We start from the raw sequence: 10576 nt of genomic DNA, 5'->3' as shown, positions 1-10576 counted from the left end.
TGTGCGTGGGTGACGACCCCCGGGTCGTGCGCGGCCACCCCCCTGCACTGCGCGGGGGGGGCCCTGCCTGTCCCGGCAGCACGGCCCGGCCTTACCCCTGCCCCGCCGCTCGGCTGAGGGCCGGGGTGGCGGTGGGGGAAGTTCTTCCCTCCCCCGCGACCCCCCGTGTATTTTTCCAGGCGCTCCGGGGAGATTTCCCCGAGGTTTATTTGCGCGGAAGATGCGGAGGCAGAGGCAGGCGAAGATTTATTTTTACGGTAGGAGTTTCTGTGGGGGCGACCTCGGCCCAGCTTCCCTTGTACCCCTCATTCCTTCTTCCCTCCTCCGCCCCCTTCCTCCACGGGCCACCAACCCAGAGATGCCCTCGCCATGGGCTGGGGCCCAGCGAGTCCCCTGCCCCGGCCAGCCCTGGGGTGCCCGGCAGCGGGGAAAAAGGCCACGGAAAGAAACTTTCCCCTCTATGATTGTGTTACCTTTGGCTGAACGTGTAATGAAAATCCTCGGAAAATGTTACACAACACGAGGATACCCTTTTGGAGCAAAGTTTCCAGAAAAGCCTGGCCGCTTCCCTGGGGGCGAGGGGCGATGCTGGGGGCGACGTTATCTCCCGGGAAGCACAAGCGCATCCTCCGCGGTCCCGCCGCGGCTTCCCCCCTTCCCGGGCCGGCCGCCGCCGAAACCTGAGCCCGAAAATAATATAACCCGTCTGCGGCCGCAGACATATCTCTCGCCCTTACAGTGTTACAAAAAGCATTTAAATTAATCAGGGCGCTCCCCACGGCTGCTAATTAGGTAAGGAAGGAAAGGGAGGGCTGGCCGGAGCCGGCGGCCAGCGCGGCCGCGGGTTTTGCGCTGCCTGTGTCGCGCCGGGAGGAGCCCACGTGTTGTGCCCCCCCGCCCCTTCCCCGGGGGTAAGGGCTGGGGAGGGGCCGGGGATCGGTTCTTTGCCCCCGGCGGGCGCTGCCGTTACGCTGCCGGTGCCGGCGGGCGCTGCTTGCGGGAGCAGAGGGATGTGGGGAGACGCGGCGGGGCGGGGGGGGCTTCGGAGGAGTGGGGGGGCCACACAGGACACGCCGCTGCCACCGAGCTGTCCCAGGGAACATGGGGACATTGCAGTCGGGGGGCTGGATACCCCCTAAATCCAACTTCGCCAAGAGCTGGAGGGTGGGTTTATTTTATTTTATTTCATTTTATTTTTATTTTAATTGCCCACATCTCGCGATAAAGCAAACCTTGGCGAGAGCTGGCTCTCCCCTCACTCCCCACCTCCCCCTCCCTCCCGCAAGCAAAGTTGTGATGAAAAAAGCAGAATAAATAAATCTCCCCCACCCCATCACCACCCGGTACCGTGGAGGCATCTTGCCCGGAGCGGGGCGGGGGGAGAGGGGCCAGGTGGGGGGCTCGTCCCTAACGCTGCAGTGACAATCTCCTAGCCGGGTGGCATCTCCGGGCTGCGGGGTGGGGAGGGGGGGGAGGATGCTGGAGAGAGGCGAGCAGCCCCCGGGAGACCCTTTCTCCCTAAATCCCGAACTGGATATTGCAATGTTTGCAATTCCCTCCCCCCCTCTTCCCCATCTCTCCCAGAAACCAGCTCTCCTGTTCCCAGGGCACCACGCCCCTCGCAAATCCAGCCCAGGGATGCACCTTATTTCTTGCTACTACTTCTAATTATTGTTATTATTATTATTATTATTACTATTATTATTATTATTATTACGCCGCTGCTGCCAAGCGGCACAGGCGAAGGCCTGTGGGGTTTTGGGGTGGTGTGTTTTGTTTTGTTTTGTTTTTTTTTGGCAGTGGCCAAAGGAGGGGCTTTAGGGGGATGAGGTGAAGCGTGGAGCCGGTGCGGGTGGCTCCGCGCAGCCCCTCTCCGCCCGCAGCTGCCGCCCGCTCCCCCGCACCGCAGCGCCGGTGGCTCCGCGCTGCGCCGGGTGGGTGGGAAGCGGTGAAGGGGGGTGGAAGGGGGGGGGGGGGGAAAGGGAGGGAGGGCTTGGAAAACCGTCCAATTTTCCTGTGAAAGAAAAGAAAATAATCAGGGGGGAGAGGGACTGTGGTGAATTGGTGTGAAGGAAGTGGGATTATTGCCTTAATTTTGGACAATGATAAGCGAATGAGGTAAAAACAAAACTCGCTTCATTATATACAACAAAATGTAATTTATACCCAGGGATGCCTGTCCACTGAGATTTACATCATTTGCTGATAGCGATCACACTTATTACTTTTCTTCAAAGACTTTTTTTCCCCCTTTAAAAAAAAAAAAAAAAAGAAGAGGGCATTTGTGCTAAATTGCCCAATGCTAGTGTGATAACTGTCAAAAGTTTGACATCAAAGGGAACTAATATTATTCAGTTACCAGAGGAGCTGTCTGTCCAAATAAGAATATCTTAATTACTGAATCACAACGGTAGAAAAGGGAACAGATCTGAAAAGGAGAGGGGCTGGCGGGGGGGGTGGGGGGTGGCGGGGGGGGATCTTTCAGTCTGTTCCTTTTTGATGAACCATCTATATTAGGCCACTGTGCGATTCTTAATCATGTTTAGTGGTTTATACCCTTTCTCTCTCCCCACCGGTCCTCTGAACTTTATAACTATATGTAAACACGTTGTCAGTTTGAAAATAATCTTCTCTGGGTTCTTGTTAGAAGAAATTTCAATCTTCTTCAGTTCTAGATTAGGCAGTCTAGTTTTCTCTATCAGTGAATGGACTGGGGTTTCTTGGACAATAATGTGCCAATTGTTGATGGTTTGTGACCCATAAAATGTGAGGGTGACTATTCTGGCTTTGGTATGTAATTATGCAAAACACTTTCTATAAAGGCTTGCCATCTGATCTAATGACAGTCCCTGCGGTCTATTTCAAAAAGGGAGGGTCTCTATATACAGCTCCTGAGAGAAAGAAAAGTAACATTTTGTTTTAATACAAGTTTTATGGGAAAAAATGGATAAATACAGAAACATCTGAACACATAGGCAGGCGTTTTCGGGGCAAATTAAACTAATGACGAGTTATTTTAATAAGTTAATCATAGCAACACCACGGATCTATAGCATAGGGGTAGGGACAAACGATGTGAAGTCCCTATTAAAAAAAAAAAATTAAATAAATATTATCTTCAATTCCTAAGCACCTTGGCGGAGATGGGAGGTCGCCGCGGAGGAGGGGGGACGCCGGGGGTCCCGCAGCAGCCTCCCACCTCTGCGGGCTTTCCCCATTCCGCCGGAATCATTGATTTTCCCCCCTTTTTTAAGCTGCAGAGCAAGCCGGGGTCCTACCTTAGCAAGCCTGTGCAAATGAGCTGGATGCTTGGGATGACACCTGCCATGCTATTAAGTGGACGGCTATTTCACCTGAGAAATTAACGCCAACAAAACAAAAATGAAAGACCCAGGGTCGGCGTAACCAGCTCCATCTTTCTCCAAAGAGAATCTGGGGCAGGAGAAGGTTTCTTTTAAACAGGTGAACAGGAGGGCGGGAAAGAGACATATAAGTTCCCTTAAAGAAAAGGGGGAAAGTTAGAAATGTTTGGGGTTTTTAAAAAATTATTTGTATTTTCCCCCTTTCCTCCTCTTCTGCTTTCTCGAAAGGAGGGATGCTAAAGGGCTTCGGCTGCTTCGGTTGCTACCAAATGACATTGCTGCTACGTCACGGGACAAAACATAAACACTGCTGCCAATTTAAATTGATGTATAAAGATTAATGGGAGATGAAGCATACTAACAACCTGGATTATGATGGCAGGAATAGTTATTATTTCTCCAGAGCACATACATGTATACAGAGAGCCATAGGGAGCACACACGCGCTCATCGCTAGAATTTTATCTCTCCACATAGGCATGATGTGTGTCCACCGTGACATGTTTAATTCCCCCGTGGACTAAACTAATACGATTAAAAAAAAAAAAAAAAAAAAAAACAGAAAGAAGGCAAGAAAGGCTGATTAAAAGGGAGAATCAACAAAATATCAACATGCCACAGAGAGGAAGGAGGAATAGATAATTAGAAGCAAAAGAGGAGCAGGTAATTATGATCTGAAATTAAATATGATGTTTAAGACGTCTCCTTTGTACTGCAGTGAAGATTTCAGATTCATACACATAATAAACACTCAGGTTGTCATCTGGAGGTGCAAATCTGAAAGATATTCCAACAAATGAAGTGCTGGCAGAGAGAGGTATAAAGAGATCTCCGCCTGTCAGGGGTCAGACAGCCTGAGATTGCTTCTAGAGATCTTTTGAAAATTTCACACGATTGAAGGCTTAGGGGCTTTGCTGCGTTCGCATTTCAAACTCAGATCAGCGGGATCACAATCAAAAATAGAGGTCTGAAAAATTTTGATGCAAAGATGGCCACAGGCTTCAGTGATTTTTTGCCTTTTTTTTTTTTTTTCCCCCTTCTTCTCCCAGACAGACACTCTGACATGACTATGATCCCTGGGATGACAGAGTTGTCAGAAAAGAAAGAGAAAATAGCATCTTGTCTTGTAACTTCCTATCAGTCAAAAGGAATTTAGGATCCTCTTTCCAATAAAAGAGAGGCAGAGGGAGCAAGAGGGGGAGTGGGGGAAGACGAGGCTTTCTTACCAAGCAAAGAGAAGTGAAGAGAGTTCTGTGTTTTATAATTAATATTCCACACCTAAACGTTTCTGATCTCTTCCCTTTGCAGTCCTCCCACCCCATCACCTTCTTTTCCTCTACAATTTCAATTTTAGATCAATTCCTGTCCTCCGGAACAGTGTGCATAAGTGATATAATATTGCCTACATATATATTCATGTCTAATACCGTATCATTCATCATATATGCTTACATGAACTATATCGCATTTTTTTCCCCTCGAACTTAATTGTAAAGAAATTATTTCTGCTGCAAATAGCTCATCCCATTATTGTTTTATTTAAAGCAATATATCGCTCTAAGAAATTTTGTTTAAAGTCTAAAAAAGAAGTCGGAATAACGCAAGGAAATAGAAAATTAAAAAGTGTCCTCCGAAGGGCCAAGAAACAGCAAAAGACGGACTAAACCAACGGGAATTGTGTTAAAACATATATTCAGTATATTCTATTTATAACTCTTTCGGAAAGGTCAGGTGCAATAGGAAGTGTTTTATCGTCTCAGCTATTTCAAATTAATTGCTATTGATTTGTTGACCAGGAGGAAGAGTAGTTAACTCAGCTCAGGTCTAATTATTGTGCTTTCTAAAAGAAACGATACGGGTAACTTTCCGAAATGAAGGAGCTGGGTTTGGAAATAGGAACTTGCCGGGATGCTCTTTCCTAATTAGCTCCGAGGAGAGCGTTTGGGGACCTCGGATCAAGGGAAAGTTTCCCCCTCTGCATTTTATTCCTAGGTGTTCTGCAAGCCGAATCTTAAGAAATAGTAAAAACTCACCCCCCTCTCACATCCTGGATGGACTTTTGTTTGTTTGATTTATTTATTATTATTTTTTTTAGCTAACTTCTCTGGCGCCGGGTGCGCTTTCTCAGGTAAAGAGAGGACAGGGAAGCAGCGAAAATGGGCTTTTGCAAATTGTCCTCATATATATATTTTTCTTTACGATAGAAAAAAAATATTAACAACAAAGATGATTTTTTTTTTTCCCCTTGGAAGGGATGAAAAAGGATTCGGACTCCGCTGAGTAACCGCAGTTTCACAATCTCTCTCGAAATAAAAAACAACCGCCCTGCCACGCTAGGAAGCAGAAAATAACCTCTGCAAAATGCCTAAAATGCGGAGATTTGCATTGCTAAAGTTATGATAAGAAAGCCTGTATTTAAAACGGCCAAAGTTTTCCGTTCCCCCCCCCCGCCCCCCCGAATCTGACAGTGGTAACTCTGGCAAATGACATCTCAATAATGAACAAAACATTCTTTTTTTTTTTTTTTTTCTCCCCTTGCCATCTGAAGCAATCAGTTAATTAACAAATACCCCCCCCCCATTTTGCGCGGACCCCACCTTTGCTAAATGAAGGATGAGAATTTTAAGAAGAAAAACTATCGACGAGATTGAGGGTGTGAAGAAAAAAACTTTTGTGAGATGCGTTTGCCGTGTATTTTCCTCTGCTGGGAATATTTCTGGGCTCTGTCACAAAAAATTGAACCTACGCGGTAGTGGAAGCAATTTCCTGAAGATAATAAACAAGACTAAAGAATTTAAAATGAAGTAATTCGAACATGCAGTGATGGGTTGGTTTAAAGCATGATCAGAAACATCTTTTGGGGGGAGAGTTGTGGTTTTTTTCCCCCTCCAGAAAAGATAAACCAGAATTAGGAGGATTCGGGCTTTTGTGCTTGTATCTGGGCAGTGATGTGTTTGCAACCAGGTTTTCGGATGCAACTTCAGAAATAGGGAAATAAAGACAGAAAATCTGAGAAACAGAGTTAGAAAGACGCAAGATTAAAGGCATTCGACGGGCAGTGGGGAGAAACAGAACTAAGTCAATTTATAAAAACTATTTTCCTGCTTGGGGGGAAAAAAAACCACAAGTATTTTTGCACGTGCACAACCTAAATTGCAGCTTCTGCCGAATTTCCCGCTTTGAACTGAACAAACTGCATTCGGGGGGAGGAAAAAAAAGTAGAAAAATTGATGCAAGTCCTAACTCTGCCTTTGCCGTCGAGCTGCCCTGGAAACCAGCACGTTTGTGCTCGTATCGCGTTGATAATTTTTAATCTCTGAAAAGGTGCCGTCCCGCTGCGGGGAGTTCGTACCTGGGCAGAGGGAGGGGAGGGAGGGGAGGAGAAGCAGCAAACGAACTCGGAAGAAAGGAATCGTTGCCATTCTGGGCAAGGACGCGGGACAGGGCTTTAACTCTCAAACTTTTACTTGGGAAGAGTAACAAAAAAAAAATAAAAATTGAAATATTAAAAAGCTGTCTTGCAAAGAGGGCGGTGGGCGCTGGGTTGCAGCGGTGATCCCCCCTCCTGCGGGCTTTCGCTGGGGCGCAGGGAGAGGAGGTAGGGAATTTGTATTCCTTTCACCCTAGAGATGGACAAGATTGTCCTGACAACTGCAAAACGTGGGGGCTCGGACCTTTGTTCTAGGGCTGGCGACTGCAATTTGGAGGTGGCGACTTATACTTTCTTCCTTTTTAAAGAGAAGCGGGATGGTCCGTGGCTGGAGATTTTTTGCTCAATAAAGTTTTCGCAGATCGAGGGTGGGTTTGGCTTTTTTATTTTGCTTTGGGGTTTGTTGGTGGTTTTTGTTTTGTTTTGAAGTGTGGCCAACAGCGCACTAACAAACGTGGAAATTAATGGAAAGGCTTCTGGTGACTCCAGTCCGCTTGGCGAGAGCGTCCCCAACCCGGGGCAGGAGCAGGCGAAAGAGCCCGATCCTGTCTCCCTTTCACAGGGAAATCCACCCTGGTCTCTATATTATTTGTTGTTTTTTTTTTTTTTTTTCTTGTGGGGGGGGGAGTGGGAGGCTCTACGTTATCTTGAATTCCCCAAATCGGGATGCCTCATCACGTCTTCCTCCCAGCATCCAATTTCCCCCCTCTCGCAGGACGAGCTGAGTGGCAGCGGCGGCACCGAGTCCCAACCGGCTGGATGTGACTCCCCGGGCCTGATCCTGTCCCCCTTCCCGCAGGGCACTCCCTCGGGACCTCCCCCCCCCGCCCCGCTCCCGATGCGGGTGTCCCCTCCCGGCGGGCTCAGCCGGTTGCGGGCAGGGGCACCGCGCTCCCCCGGCTGCCCCACGGCGAGGTGGAAACAACACCAGCTACGTGTGTCGAGTGGAAACACCTCCTGCGGTGCATAACGCCTGTTCAGATACCTCCGAGTAAATTAAATCCCCCTTAAATCTTCTCAATTGCAACGGGAGACGGCGGTTAGTATTACCTTAATTGAAAGGAGAGCTGCGCTTGACTTGTGGGGAGTTTCACTCGGGTTTTTCACACGGGCTTCTCCCGCACCCCCTCCGCGCATCTCGCAGCCCTGACCTGAAACACCCTTTTCCTTCGTGCTCACGGTTAATACCGGGCTGAAAGGGGGTGCTCAGCCGAAGTCTATACGTCTGGCCTGTAATGTATATATCGCTTCGTCCACATTTGCCGTGGAAGCGTGGTTTGCTGGAAGTGTATGTACGCGAGTCCCAGCACAGACACACGGCGTGTACACCCCCGGCCGCGGGTCTACGCGCTGCCCGGCACACACCCACGGGGGATGCCCACCCCCGAGCGGGCACCTGGACGCGAGTGTGTTCTCTGGGGTGTTTGCTCGGTGTCTCCGCTTGGTTTTGGGGGACCAGGGACAGGGGTGGGGGGGGGGGGGGGGAGACGGGGACTGGCCGAGAGGGACAGCCTGAATTGTTCCCAGGCACCAAACGCTGCTGTGGAGATTTCACATGATCTTCCTAATTCCACGTTTTATATTTTATGATTTCTTGCCAGCATCTCAGTGTGTTTCTGTTTAGATATACTAAGCTCCTTGAAATTAATTAACCTGTGGTCAGCAACAAAAAAAGTAATACTGGTTAAGCTATATTCCTTTACAACGTTTGGTCACAGTTAGTTACAGAATTTTCCAGCTGTGAAGATGATGTACACTATTTACTGTAATTGAATTGCTGTTATAACACCTTTCAAGAGGAAAAGTGATACATGACAAAAGTTGAGCTGACGCAGAGGCCCCCTATTTCCACCCCCCCGCTTATCTGGAATAAAAACTTCACTGCAGAGAGCCCCCCCACTCGTGTCTGCCCGGGGGGGGCGGGTGAGGACCCAGCCCCCGCGCAGCGCAGCGGAAAACCCCTCCGCACCCGCGCTCCGCGGCTCCGCCGCAAACCCGCATCGGCCCCGCCGCGCCCCCGCGCAAACTCCGCGCATCCCGCCGGGAATTCCAGGCTGCAACGGGCAGCGGGCTCAGCCCCAGCGCCCCGGCGCTGCTCGGTCGCGTCGCAGCATCAGCCAAAAACTCTGCGGCGCGGAAGGGGCGAGGGTGTTCATTTGTAGCTTAAAGCCCTGAAAACAACCGTTCTCATGTTTGGGGAGGCAATTGGATTTATTTCCTTCCAACTCGTAATAGATTCTCTAGAGCATCAGAGAGATTATTTTATAAAGTAAATTCAAAGCAGGCTGTTCATTAGATCCCATTATTACTAAAAGGGGACGATCAGTTGGAAGAATTCTATCTAATTTGGAGGAAAAAAACCACACTTTTAAAATAATTTCTGTAACTTTTGCTACCTTTGGCGTTTTTGGCAAGAGAACAAATAAAAACCCGGAGGAGTTAGAAGTGTTTTTTCCCTCTCTCTCTCTTTTTTTTTTTTCCATTCTCAGTGCCACATAACAGCCTTTCCTCCTTCAACTTCAAAGAGGACTGAAAGGACAAACATTCTGATACAGCTAATAATACACGGAGAGAAAGAATTTGCATTCCTTAGCAAATATAAGTGCTCATTAATAGAATCATGTATTTGGCTAAGAACATCTTGCCAGTACCGCTGGGAGATAGGAAGTGTTCGTGTAGGGGGGGGTTGAGGAAGAGTTTTGATTGACGTTGTAGGAGCCACATCTTCCCCCTTTCCCCCAGTCATATATATTAGGTCAACGATTACTATTTAAAAAAAAAAAAAAAAAAGTGAAGTAATAATCATAAAGGAACAGATGGGGACAGAGTGCCCTGCGACTTCTGAAAGGCACAGCAAGGACTCGCTGCCTATAAATTCATCAAGATAATGCTAATTGCACTCTTAGGCCGTGTCGTAGCTCCCAGCCGGCCGCCCTGCCAGGGGGGTCCCGCATCCGCGCCCGCATCCGCACCGCTCCGCGCCCGCCGCCCTCCCACCCCCGTTCACCCTCCGGGGCTCCCGCTTACAGCCCCGTTTCCCTCCGCCTCGGAGCCCGCGGGGTTTACGCGGAAAGCGCTGGCCCTCAGGCCGGGGGTCCGGCTGCGCGGGGCGGCGCGGGGCGGCGCGGAGGGCAGCGGGGGCAGCCGTGCTTCCTCCCCGCGCACTCCGGCGGGGTTTTAGCGCCGGGCTCGGGGGGTTCTCGCCTCTGGGCTCCTGCGGGCCCTTCGCTGCCCTGTGCTGTACGTTGCATTAATCTGATTTACACCCCAAGCTCCTAGATGTGCCCGGGGCAGCTCTGACACACAGCCCCGCCGTATGGACGCGTTATCAGGGGACCAATTTTTTGGCCATTGATACAGGGCGCGGGACACCGTCACAGCATCCCTCGGGGACCATCTCTAGGAGCTCTCTCTTTCCAACTAGTACTTTCTTAGGCTTTAAGCTGAGGTGTTTCTTCCTAATAGGTGTGGTGGGAAATGGTAAACAAAATAAAAGTCGCTTTCTGATTAAAACTTTCTTCATTTGACCGAGCTGAAGACAATTCCAGTGATTATCCAAAGCTGATTTTGCCCTCCTGAGAACTCTAATTTTGTTCTCATCCTACCGTAAATCTGGACATATTCTTCCTCGTAAAGAAATCTTCTCCAAGAGGAAATAAATCAGCTTGATGTGGACCCCAGGAAAGTTTACTGACACCCAGGTGGGCAAATCTTTCCTGTTTTCAGCACAAAAAAAAAAAAATTAAAAAAAAATTAAAGAGGGACTTTGCCTTTTAAGGTGATT

This window comes from Rissa tridactyla, chromosome 9 (assembly GCF_028500815.1).
Source record: "Rissa tridactyla isolate bRisTri1 chromosome 9, bRisTri1.patW.cur.20221130, whole genome shotgun sequence".
Taxonomy (NCBI): domain Eukaryota; kingdom Metazoa; phylum Chordata; class Aves; order Charadriiformes; family Laridae; genus Rissa; species Rissa tridactyla.
The sequence above is the reverse complement of the archived record's forward strand: the minus strand, read 5'-3'. Positions refer to the sequence as shown.